General features: G+C 31.8%; 1 long non-coding RNA gene across 1 annotated transcript; it reads right to left on the bottom strand.

The window, feature by feature from the left end:
• Positions 1-4,160: 4,160 nt before the first annotated feature.
• LOC128553603 (uncharacterized) lies at positions 4,161-12,977 on the bottom strand. The gene is made up of 2 exons (XR_008369391.1): positions 12,259-12,977; positions 4,161-11,848 (listed from the first exon to the last, which is right to left on the bottom strand). It is a non-coding gene; the product is annotated as an uncharacterized LOC128553603 (long non-coding RNA).
• Between the last annotated feature and the right edge of the window lie 648 nt (positions 12,978-13,625).

The following is a 13,625-nucleotide window of genomic DNA, read 5'->3' as shown; positions in this document are numbered from 1 at the left end:
TTTGATTGAGCCTGTTCATAGACGGTAGTGGAAATGCATGCTACCGTCCACGCCCTCTAGCCCCGGGTTGAGCAAAACTCAACATTTACAAATGCTAAAAGTATAAAAAAAAAAACAATTTAGAGACATCCGCAGAAGTATTCAAACGGCGGTGAACATGGAACCTTCAATCATACACGTGTTGAGGCGTGTAATTCCATGAAGAGCGGCGTTTGGTCCCCAGATAAAGTAAAGGGTTTGCCCCAAACGAGAAAACAATGGGCAGAAATAAACAAACTGGAATTGAGGAAGGGGATCTGAGGTTATGGAGCCTGCGTATCACAGGAACTGTCAAAAGACAAAATTAAAAAGCAGGCACCATATCCAAGTTGTGATTAAACAATACCCAAGTCTATGAAAGCGGGAGTATTGGAACCACCCAGGCCGAAATGGTCACGTTGAGAAACTAAACAGTACCAATAACACGACATATAAGTCGTGCTAAATGATCTGAGAAGATAGAAATATAACAGCCCTGATTGAATGTACGGGGAGACTTTGTACGGCCGCCACATGGCACAAACAACGCTGCTGTGATAATAAAATAGAGAAGAGTGAAAAGACTGTTATACCTTTGTATTAGTTAGTTTTCTTCTGTGTTCATGGATTATTATTCTAAAATTAAAAAAATACCTTTGTTTCTTTTATTGTTGTAAGCGTTGATGCTGCGACAAATTTTAATAGCAACAAATGCTTTTGCGATAAGATGTAGTTGCGACTTTTACGTCAATCTTAAAACCTTAAACAAAAGTTGTGACATTTATCGTTACTGAGTCATTTAAAGGTGCCAGAGACATAAATAGAATGGCCGCTCGCCATACTTACATGCACACTGTCCACACCAGACAGAATCAAATCATGAAAAACGCATTTTGCAACGTTGCCACGGCAAATCAAATCATATCTGACTTCTAATATTATAAGAATATAAGTTTAAGACAATTTAATTCAATAAAATAACTTCATGTTTAATTAATGACATCTTAAAATCATTTTGTGATAAAATTTATTGATGGGTGTCGTCAGAAGAACTAACGATGTTATTGAATTAGATTAAGGATATCATAAAATACTACTGATTCTAAGATATCAAATAATCGACATACATATACCTATTATACATTTTTGATATATGTAAAATGCGTCCGATAATATCCAAAATAATGATTAAATTACAATTGTCATAGCCATGTGTGAATTATTGATATCACAACACGAATTTGTGACATCCATAAATTAATTTACAATTTCACGAAATAGCGAATGAATAATAAAATGGCACTATATTGAATGTTCTCAGAGTAACAGTAGACACTAAACCGCTTAATATGAATATGAACAAATCATTGACTATGACGATAGACATGCAAGTTTTACGCACTACAGCGATTTCACTATTCAATAATAGATAGGGATAAATATTTCAATGGTATTTATGTAAATAGAGCTCCGTTTAGTTAGAATTTAACTACAAAATATTTTATTATCAGTTTCATACATTTGCTATAATTTATGAGCCCATCATGATATAGATAGTGTGCGTTAATTGATCTTGACTTTATTATGTAAAATGTAATAATAATTCGTGTGAAATAGACTTATTTCTACTTGGCTAAAACTAATACGCATTAGGTATTTGTCAGACTATACATAGTAAAATCGCATTATTTTCACTTTACACTTGATAGTGGAAACTTTTTCTCATTAATAAAGAAGTATTCTAACATGACTCGGTTTCATTTCCAGTTAAACAAAGAAGGAAATCAAGCTCTGTATATTCTGCGATAAACAACGGTTGACGCGCGAGAGCATTATGACGTCAATTATGACGTCAAATTGCCGCATGACGTCTGATACATTACTCCTCGCGTAAATGAAGTCCAGCATAATATTTATTAAAATAGAGGGCGTGGACGGTAGCATGCATTTCCTGCATTTCGAGTGGTTTATCGTCTGATTTACCACGGTTCATCGTTGAGATGCCTCAGTATTTAACCACTCGGGCTTATGCCCTCGTGGTTCAATTCCTACGCATCTGAACTATGAACCGTGGTAAATCAGACGATAAACCACTCGAAGGCCTAGATTATTTGTTAAATATACATGATATTAAACATGTTCTAACATTTGTCATTGAGCAATAGCCTAGTTGATACTATTAAATAAGGAAAGGACAAACATAAGGTGAAATGGCATCATTTTAAAGTATTGCGACTTCTTGAGATTAGTTTATGCACATTTAATAAAAAACTAAACATAGAGATACAGCAGATGCAGCATTCTGTTGTTTAAGAAATAATAAATCTGTTCCTATATCCTGATTCTAACAACGCAAATAATTTGCATTTCACAGTACTACATTTTCAGCGCAATACGTCATTCGGGTCATATGCTTTTTACAATTTGCCCCCTATGGTTAGAAAGTGTTGCATTTCCAACGGAACATATAGATATATGTTCTTTTTTTATCAGAATTTTTAGAATTATTTATAAATTAGTAATCTAACAGCTCGCAAACTAATTATGAACAGAATCATCAAATTAGGCGAGTTGACCCTGTGTTACCAGTTACGAACTTAACTTTTATATGACGTCACACCATTATGACGTCATACTTTATGTCATACATTTATGACGTCACCGCAAAATCATAATCGAGCTACTTGAATTCGCTCGTCGAGATCAAAACGTGTTTACGGTCCTACACATAAAATAGAAACAGTGGAAACTTCACAGGTCGCTCAACACGACAAAAACGAAAATGTTGCAGGCTCGGTTTGATTGAGCCTATTCATGGACGGTAGTGGAAATGCATGCTACCGTCCACGCCCTCTAGCCCCGGGTTGAGCAGAACTCAACATTTACACATGCTAAAAGTACAAAAAGCAATTTAGAGACATCCGCAGATGTATTCATACGGCGGTGAACATGGAACCTTCAATGATACACGTCAGTATGACTTTTTATCATATTTATGTTTTTCAAATGCTGTTTTCGACCGTTTGGCCCTGAAATAATTCGTATGTAATGGAACTGAAGTAGAATATCGTATGTCACAATCATAGGGGGTGAAATGTAACAGCCAACCATATTTTATCATAGATTCATGTATAGGCAATTTCGCTATATGTTTATATAGCAATTGCTGCGGATCGTGTTAGGATAATACATTATGCATATTAGAACGGGTTTATTACATGCATATTCATATGTATAACAGCAAGGTATTGGTCTTCGGCAAATGTAATTACACATTATATTAATTTTAACTGAAAAACATAAATAAATATATTTACGGTTAAGCCGGTGTTTGCTTGGTTTGCGGGGTGTTGCACGTTTCATCAGTCCCCATGAACAGACTCAGTTAAACCGAGACTCTTATCATCTTGCTTGGTTGTCTTTAGTGCTTCCAGAAATTGTTGTTAGACATTTTGTTATCACGAACAAATTCGAAAACGTGACGTACGTTTCGGGTAATACTGTATTGCCTTCCAAATACCTTTTGCATGAGTACAATTAGACAAAGGAGGAAAGCAATAAGTTTTCTAAATCCTTCCTTATCTTACATTTCATACCAAAACGTTCTTTAATAAGGTATTTCCAGTTAATTAAAGGTACAAGTAAAATACTGATCCTCTTGTTACATGTCTCATCATGGGAGCCGTGGTAAAAATGCTCTTATGTCTGACCACTGTAGGTGCAGAACATGACCTAAGAATGTTTGTCTCTCTCTATGGACTGAACATAATTCGATGACGTTTGTTTCTGCCAGAAAATGACCTATATTATTTTTCATCTGTATGGACAGAGAATAACCCTCTTGTGGTTTGTCATTGTAATCCCATTTTCAAACCCAATGTTATTTTCTTATGTCATACGGATTTTATCGATTAGGTTTGACATTTTCATAACATTTTTGGAGTCAATAAAGTTTTCTTTGGCAAGAAGCGATTACCTCTAGGTTAGACTTTCGAAAACCATGGCTTACAGGTAAATACAAGTATTGTCGTTGACGGGTAGAAATACAAGAAATCTGTAAATCTTTAGGTGTAACAACCGAACATTCGACAGTGACAGTGATGCTAGGGTTTGTGGATTAGTGATATACAACTTAGCATTCATCCATTTACGCCAATAATTTCTTTATTTTACAATAGATTCTATGTACAAAACATGTTATTACAAAACAAAAATGACATAAAAATAGTAAATACCAAAACCCATGGAAATTATATACCATATACCAAATCTATTTCAAACAAAACAATATAGTAGGTTACTTGCCAAGAGTTGACTCTTTTAAAAATACCATTTATACCTTGTTTTAAATTGATACATGTCTGGGATCATGGAGTCAATTCAACTGATGTGTAATAGAGTTCCGTTTTGCTGGGAGCTTGAGATATGTTGCAATTTTCTTGACACATCATAAACAGACAAACCGAGTCAGACACTCTGCTATTATTCTGCTTGGTGGCATTCTGTGTTTCAAAAGGATCTTTTTACAGATTTGATAGAAGTCCATATCGTAGGAGAAATATCATCAGTGTCTAATTTCTAGAAAATCCATCTCTGTGTTTTATAATGTTATGTGTTTTATATTATTTTGTACAAAAGAAAATCATAGTCAAACAATAACATTGCAGATTGTTTTTCACAATATCTAAGGTAACCGTATGTGCCATACATTTGGCACAAACAATTTTTCATATATTTATTTATTTATTCCAGTCACATCTGTATACATTATAAGCAAATATACATGTATACAGCCATTCTATCAGAATTATTGGAGACTATACAGCGCATAAAACAACAACATAATATGTTTATACAAATATTAAAATACAGCAGCATTTGTTCAAATATTAAAGATAGCATTACAGGAAACATTTCCAGTGTACAAAATATATCAAAATTTATTTTTTAAAATAACAAACTGCAGATTGTTTTTCACAATATCTAAGGTAACTGTATGTGTCATACATCTTGCACAAACAATTTCTCATATGTTAGTTGAAATGTAAATAATTTGCAAGACGACATGATTGACTGAGTAGTTAATATTGGTAGGCAACATGACTTACACTACTGTATACAAGCCTAACATTATAGGTACATGTCTTTCTTAACTAAGGCATCTGTGACTGATTGTCAATATAACATATTTCTTGTGCTAAAGGATACAGTTTTTCTTGATATTTTGCAACATTTTTATAAAGGGTACCTTATGGTGACAGAATAAAAGACTCATAAATACGGGCCAACCAATGTCAATCATTGTACGAAATTTGAAGGAAATAGACCCAGACACCCACAAAACAGCAGTAGTCAGCTAAATCTAACAAATATTTAACTAATGAAATGTGACAGCCATCAGGGATTGTCTTCACTCAGAATGCAAACATCCAAAGTAGTTTGCTCCAGTTATTATCCGGAACAACTAACATGTATCTTAAAGTTAGTTTATAAACTAAGGTGCTGAAACTTTTGGTTATCATGAAGGGAAAAATATAGAAATGATACATTGTAAATTTCTTAGAAAAATCTTATGCGTAAAAAGACAACAAATCTTGATTGACTTTATGGTGAAACCGGGAGACATCCCCTGCGAATACAACGAAAATTAATTAAAATAAATTATTGGTTGAAAATACTCTCTTTAAGTAATGACTGCTTGCTGAAACGAATGTATAACGTCTTAAAACTTGATGCAGAAAATGGTCTTTCTTATGATGGAAATAACTGGTATTTCAAATAAAACAAACTTTAAATGAAATTGGAATGGCAAATCTGTGACTTAATCAAGAACATTTAACAGTAAATTTTCTGCAAATAAAAAGTAGAATACTCAACATTTATAAGCAAGAGTGATACGGCAACGTTAATAATTCTAGTAGACTATCAACATACAGTATTTATAAACATTCTTTTGAAACAGAAGAATATCTTAAAAAGTTAACATTAACAAATTTCGAATTTCACTTACAAATTTTAGATTATCATCACATAATTTAGCAATAGAAACCGGACGATACGAGAATTTTACACGTGAAAACAGACTTTGTACAAAATGCAATTTAAATGCAGTAGAAAAGGAATTCCACTTTTTGTTAGTTTGCCCGAAGTATTACAATCTACGTCGCAAATACTTGAAACCATATTACTGTCGTTGGCCAACAGTACAAAAGTTTCAAAATTTAATGTCTGCATCAAATACTCAGATATTGAACAATTTGTCTAAATTTTTGTATTTTGCATTTAAAGAACGAAACAACAATGATTAAAAGCATTTTTACGCTCATCATCTACATCATTTTACGTAATTATTTTATCAGTAGAACATTATTACTTTGTAAACTGCGAATATGTAAATATTTTCTCTGTAAAACACTATCACTTAGTAAGCTGTGAGTCATATGCTCTTACATTACATGATTGTTGTAATTGTATTGGCTATAAATGTGTATTTGTCATTTTATGCCAAATAAAGTATATGTTATGTTATAAACTTAATTTGCAACACTTGAAAATAGACGACAAGTGTTTAAAGGTAATTTCGTCCGGAAATTTAAGGTACAGCGTTTATTTTTTTGTCAAACTAAAAAGAACGTTCATGAACACCAGTTTCGATCCGGCAACTCCTCTGGAAACGGTAACACACAAAATTAATTTCACTCTATCAGTGAGTTATATGATGCCACGTGCTAATGTGGTAATTATTTAAATATGTTTGGTAAACAGTTTCGAAGTTATGCACATGGACTTAATGTAAGTAAGCATATGTAGCTGAAGTTGAAATAAGACTAGAAATATGTTGGTATTTAATAATGAAGATTTTAATTGAAGACACACTTTAAAACTGCTATTGTGTCATTTAATATTTGGAAGAATGTAGCATTTTATTTAATTAATTGCGTATGCCCTAAGCGTATGACACGTACACAGTCTAAAATATTAACCTGTTTTTTATCATTCTTATATAATTTTATTTCTCTTTGAATTATTACTCCTATTAGTCACATTTATCACAAACGTTTCGGCAACAACAAGCGAAAGAGAGAGTATAAGTATGATCTGAGTGGATACAACATAAAAATGTTTCCATTTTATATCAATTGAAAAGATTGTAGTAAAACACAAAAACGATCTGAAATTAAGCACTTGCAATACATAACTACAGTTGTAAGAAAAATAAAAAATAGAACTTTGTCTTTAAGGACCATTTTTAAAACAACAAATCTTACAGAATGAAAACACTACAATGTCAACCGATTTACGCAAAAGATAAAATAAATATTTAAGAGTTATTTTTTTTTTTGCATATCTAAAAAATATATACTAAATTAATAAAACATAAAATGAAAAACTCAGGATAAAGTATTCAAGTTGTTTAAGATTTTTTAAAACATAAATAGATCTTTTAATGTCTTCGAAACGTGAGTAGAATAATTATAGCAGAATTGAAATCGATTTACGGAAATTCCAGATAAGCCTTTTCTATTTACGACCGTATTTAGTAGATATAAATTTTTCGACGATCTTTTAAAAATATACATTCCCTATTGAGTATGTTTTATATTACGTACACTGATTGCTGGATATTTAGCCTAATAAAATAACATTGTGAGACTTCAAAACATCTGGACTACTTTTGTGAGGTAAAAAGACGTAATGAGCGGGAATTTCAAAAACATGTTGCATCCTTGATAACATGTTTAAATAATAGCAAACGCTGATCATTACCCAATGTACAATTATCAAAAAGGTCAAATGCACACTTTGTACGCAAATGGCGTTGAAAAAAGCACGTTTTAGCAAAGCCATAAATAGTTGTGACTGTCTTTTTACGGCGAGTGATTTCGGGGCGTCCATTTATATCAAAAAGTAATTATTTTTAATTTGATATAACAGGCCTGTTGAAACCTATGAGATGACGTAATTTTAAAATATGATAGTTTATTTTCAATATTCAGCTAGGCCAAATGGCCCATGAGGACATACAATACATGATATATGGCAAGACAGTGTACAACAAATAAATCTATATCCAAATGAAGTTAATGTGCGGAGAAGGTTTACAATGCATCGCATAATAATATCCTTAATGCGTGATAATATCAATGCCTAATAAAATAAATAATATTGAAAATAACAAACCCATGCAATCTTACGATACATTTTCAGACGAGTTTTGTATGAAGTCTAGTTTTGTAAACTCTTTGCTTCAAAGTCATATTTGACAAAATATAACACGGTAGTTTGTGTAATAAAATGATTACCATATATAATTGTCTTTATCAGCAACGTAATCGTACACTAACCTTGTCGAAACGATCAACGTATTACTCAAAACTAATGAACTTGTGATTTATAAAACACATGTTACTCTATACATTTTTGTAATTGTTTAAGTGTAAATTATACATTATCTCAAAAACTTTTACATACTAGGACATCAACATGACTATGGCCAAAACAATCTGTCACATAACTGCAATAGAGTTAGTACAAAGGATAAAATTATTATAGCACAGGTCAAAAACATAAATAATAACTGATACATAGTACATGCAGGTATAATGAGCACAATATACAGTCAGCATTATAAATAAGTCCGAACTTATATGTATTTTCTCATCAAAATAAAGGCACGACTTACTGTGCATATTCAAAATGATAAAACTGTACATGCGTAAAACATAAATATCAAACTCTTTTTCAATCATCAATTCCTATAAGCATTATTATCGGCATATATCTTTTGTAAGTTTAAAGGCACTGTTTACAAATTTTCTAAACTTCCGTGCTAAGCATTTGTTATCCGTATTCAGCAATTCAATGAATTTTGGCATATTTGGTCTCATCCAATAGTAGGTAGGTATACACGTTTCTTTAGATTAATATTTCAGAAGATCTGTTTGTATTTTTGGGGAAATAAGTTAATCACAAAAAACGGTTACAACAATATAGATTTCATTTTAAGCATAGTAAGCCATTTTCCGATCTCTTTCCAATTTTTACTCACGAATTTGTATACCTGAATGTGCCTGTTACACAATCAAAGGCGTAAAAAGTCTTGTTAAACATTTTACTGCGCATACTCTCCTAAATAGACTTTTTTAATTTTCGAAAATGTTCCTGAATTGTTTTTGAATAAAATAGAATTATAAAATTCATTGACTACTGGGTTTATTTTCTATGAAAATTGGAAATGCGAAAGTAAAACGTCTTTTTCCCGCGTTTGTCAACCAAGTTCATATTGTCTGTATGTATGATTATTTGAAGTCTTTATTTTTCGGCTTGTTGCATTATATACTAGCTTTTCGTATTTGGTTCAAGCCCGTTTCAACACTTTCATAAACTATTGCCGGATCCGGAGATGTTAATTTGAGCCCGACTACCTACAGCGCTTCATGAAGTGGGACAGTTTTCAATTTCTTACGGAGAGTGCCTGATTGTTAGAGACTTTAAAGAGACATTCATTTTGTAAGCAGACCGCCGTTACATAATTGAAAGGTTTCTGAAAAAACCCAACACAATGTTTTTTAAACGGAAAAGTGCAATTACGTATTTATGTCAGGTCCGTACATTCTTAAGGTCTATAGTAAAATTCATTTCGATTTGACTGTGCATATTTCTACCCACTTAAAAGTCAGAATTACCCATTATAATAATTATAGTTTTTAGGTTTTACGCCCGTTTCGTCAACTTTTTATTTTTTTTTACAAGCACTAAACTCTTTCTCCGCAGTAACAACTATTGAAAAATATTAGTCACGGTCCGGACACCAAACCTATGATTGCTTGAATGTCGGGAGGACGGTCGTTGATTTAAGGTAATTTTTGACTGGATGAACTATACAAAAAAAATATTTTCTAAAGGTAATTTGTATTTGAAGTTTCAAAATCAAAATTCTTTTAAAATCTTAACTGCACATATTTCTGAACCATATTTTAAAACATTCATTTAAAAAGATAAATGTTTATAATGGTTGTTACATAGCTGTATCGATGACTCTTCATGTTTTGATAAAGGCCAAATGGCCGAATATTCAATAAAGAGTGATTTTAACATGAATTATTTTATCTATTTCCCTATGGAAGATGTTTGAATGAATATTACGGGAATGGTTGAATATGCCGATGTTGAAATAACGTCTAGCCCGACACAATATATTTTTGTTCTGTGTTAAAAAGATAGGTCTGTGTTGTTTGAAAGAAAGTGCATTCAAGTAAGATTAAAATACAAAACTGATTGATTGTTTACTGTTTTCACTTCCCTCCCATTTATTCATGTTAAACACAATCCGGGTGGTCATGATTTGGAAGACCAGGGTTCTAAATTTTCTAAACTTCTCTAAAGTTTGAAAACGGCATTGATCTTCCATATCTTATGCAATCACCCAGTTTTTCTTCAAATTAAAAGTGACAATGACAAAGATTATCTAGCTTATAATGTTTATGTTTTTAAAATTTAAAAATATACATATACTGATAAAACGGTGTTTAAAATGAATACGGTCACATGCTGACAAAATCTTAGCCGTATCTTTACTCCAATGATAAATAAATATTATTTTCCTGCTTCAAGGCGCTCATTCTAGCTTTGATGGAAAAATATACATTTTAAAATGTAATTAAAATAGGCAGTAGTTACATCCTTCTTTAATGAGCTACAAGTAGATATTTTATTGTTTAAATATGACGAAATAATAGATGCGAAATGAAATCTTTAGCATTCAGGCTGTTTACCGTCAACGCTTAGAACGCGTCAACGAAATGTTTGAGGGTCCGCTAGATTACGCTACATTACGCCTATTTGACCTTAATTCAGACAAACTCAATGTTCAGAAATTGGTAGATAAATGCTTAAAAGTCTAATCATTGTTTTGTGACAAAAATTATATGTAGTAATTTCAAGCTGAAAAAAACAAAACCTTCACTGTTGTTTACATTTTAAAACGTTAAAATGCAATCTATGGTTGATAATATCGAATTATTCTCACAACTTTAAAAATTCTTTGCCATTTTTATTATTATATCATAAAGTGTTGACACTATTTTACGAAATATCTTTAGCAAAAAAATAAAATAAAAAATATGGTACACAGTTTAAAACAGTTAATAGAACTGTCTAAAAACAATTAGTGCAATTAAATATCATTTATAAAGTAAAGTAGACTCACTTGTTTAGATAGCACTCATATGTAACACAGACATTTCTAATTCTTACTATGGTTTTAATGTTTTGAAAATATTGTGACCCAAAGCAACATATACATAGTTACTCAAAAGATACCAACAAGTATTAAGGTCGCATAACAATACAAAGAAGATACATGTTTAAGAATAACATACTGTATATAAATTATTGCTGTTTGTTTTGTAATGTGTTTTAAGACACGATGAAAACCTGAAAAATATGGTACTTAATGTACACATAAAATATACAGTTATTCAAGAATATTTCCGTCATCCGCGTAGGAACACAGCGTCAACACCTGAAAGAATATTTTTGATTTTTGTCCAATTAAAGCAAACTTCGTTGCACTCGTTCATAGCTTGATAAAGTTTTCCAACGGTAGCCTCACTTTGATTTTCGTTCAACCAGGTTGTAAGCATGGTGTATATCTTTTTTACCGTAGAATTTGGATTATCTTCAGTGATATGATCCATTAGGATACTATCAAGTCCAAGAGCAGGCCCTAAAAGTTCCCAGTTCTTTCCTATTGCCTGGGCAACTTTACTGAGTTCTTTTGTGGTTAATGCACGTGTACAGTCGGCAAACAATCCAGGAACCCAGTCACCTGAAATGGTTACGGATAATGTAGTTCATTTCTCATATTTCTTGCAATGTTAAATTCCTGTAAAGAATGTTGTAATCAAACACAAATATACAATACATTTTTTCTTATGTTGAATATAAGGAACGTTACAACTCTTAATAGACACATTAAAAAATAGTAAATGCAACCAATTAGAAATAAAGACATTGGTGTTCGATAGTATATTTTTTATAATGCGTTCGCCTGATTTGAATGTTACGGATTAATGATAATAATGGTTCACATTATGTGACTGAATACTGATCAAAATATAAATTGGTATAAATTGGAATTTATAACGTGATTTCCATGTATTGGAACATGTATAGACTTATCATATTGTTCACATCTCGTGTGTAAATTAAATCTATCCTGATTTATTATTAGATTACCTAAATATTTCAACACATTCCAAGCTTCGTTGTAAAGAAATCTTGCAGTTTCCATAAGTCCTGAAAAGATGTATGCATAAAGGGTAAATAAATGCAATCACTACACTTACACTGGATAATTACCATAGATAAAATTAAATCAGTTATTCATAACATATCGTTTTATTCTTATGAAGAAAATCGAGTTTTCATATCCATGTGATAGATAAATGTGTAGATGCAAACTACCGTATAGCGGGTTAATTCTGAGGGCAAAACATTATGTGGTTTTCTCCTGAAATTGTGCTAGTTTATTTCTGCATTTTTTTATTTCTGCAATATTCGGAAAAATCAGAAATTAGAAATCTTAAAAGTACTTAGAATAATATAAAAATGTCAAAACAAGTTTAATACTTAAAAAGAAGTTTACTCGTCTTTAGAGTACTTCATCCTGGGCTTCCACATATAAGTAATACTAGTAAAATTATGTGCCCTGGATGAGGTAAATATAAAAAATCTCTAATATTAGAGATACACTAAAAGTGAATACAAAACAATGTCTTACCAACCCGCGTTACCACAGAAAATTGTATTTACATTTTACACTTCCCTTTGGTTCTAAGACATTCAGAATGAGATATATAGTGAAAATACATTTAACCTTAAATTCTAAGTAAAAGGGGACATAATTCAAGAAAATTTGGTGTCAGAGTTATGCACCTTGTGTCACATGATGTGGGTGGTAAGGTGGAACAGCTATTTTAAGTTTGAATCAAATCCATTCAGTAGTAACTGAGATATAGTGAAAATACATCAAAATTACCTTAAATTCTATGTAAAAAGGGGCATAATTCATGAAAAATTGGTGTTAGAGTTATGCACCTTGTGTCACATGATGTGGGTGATGAGGTGGAACATCTATTTTAAGTTTGAATCAAATCGATTTTGTAATAACTGAGATATAGTGAAAATACTTCAAAATCAACCTTAAATTTAAAGTAAAAGGGGACATAATTCATAAAAAATTGATGTCAGAGTAAAGCACCTTATGTCACATGATGTGGGTGATGAGGTGGAACAACTTTTTCAAATTCATTTAGTAATAACTTGAGATACAGCGAAAATACAACACAATTAACCTTAAATTCTAAGTAAAAGGGGACATAATTCATGAAAACTTGGTGTCAAAGTTATGCACCTTGTGTCACATGATGTGGGTGATAAGGTGGAACAACTACTTTAAGTTTGAATCAAATCCATTTAGTAATAACTGAGATAATAGATTTCGCGACGAGACGCGACGCGACGGGACGCGACAAAACTGACTCTTATATAGCCCCCCACCCCCAAAAATGTTTGGTGGGGGTATAACAACTCAAATGCATATC

The sequence above is a fragment of the Mercenaria mercenaria genome, unplaced genomic scaffold (genome assembly GCF_021730395.1).
Source record: "Mercenaria mercenaria strain notata unplaced genomic scaffold, MADL_Memer_1 contig_4061, whole genome shotgun sequence".
Classification (NCBI taxonomy): domain Eukaryota; kingdom Metazoa; phylum Mollusca; class Bivalvia; order Venerida; family Veneridae; genus Mercenaria; species Mercenaria mercenaria.
This window is presented reverse-complemented; position numbering and strand designations above follow the sequence as displayed.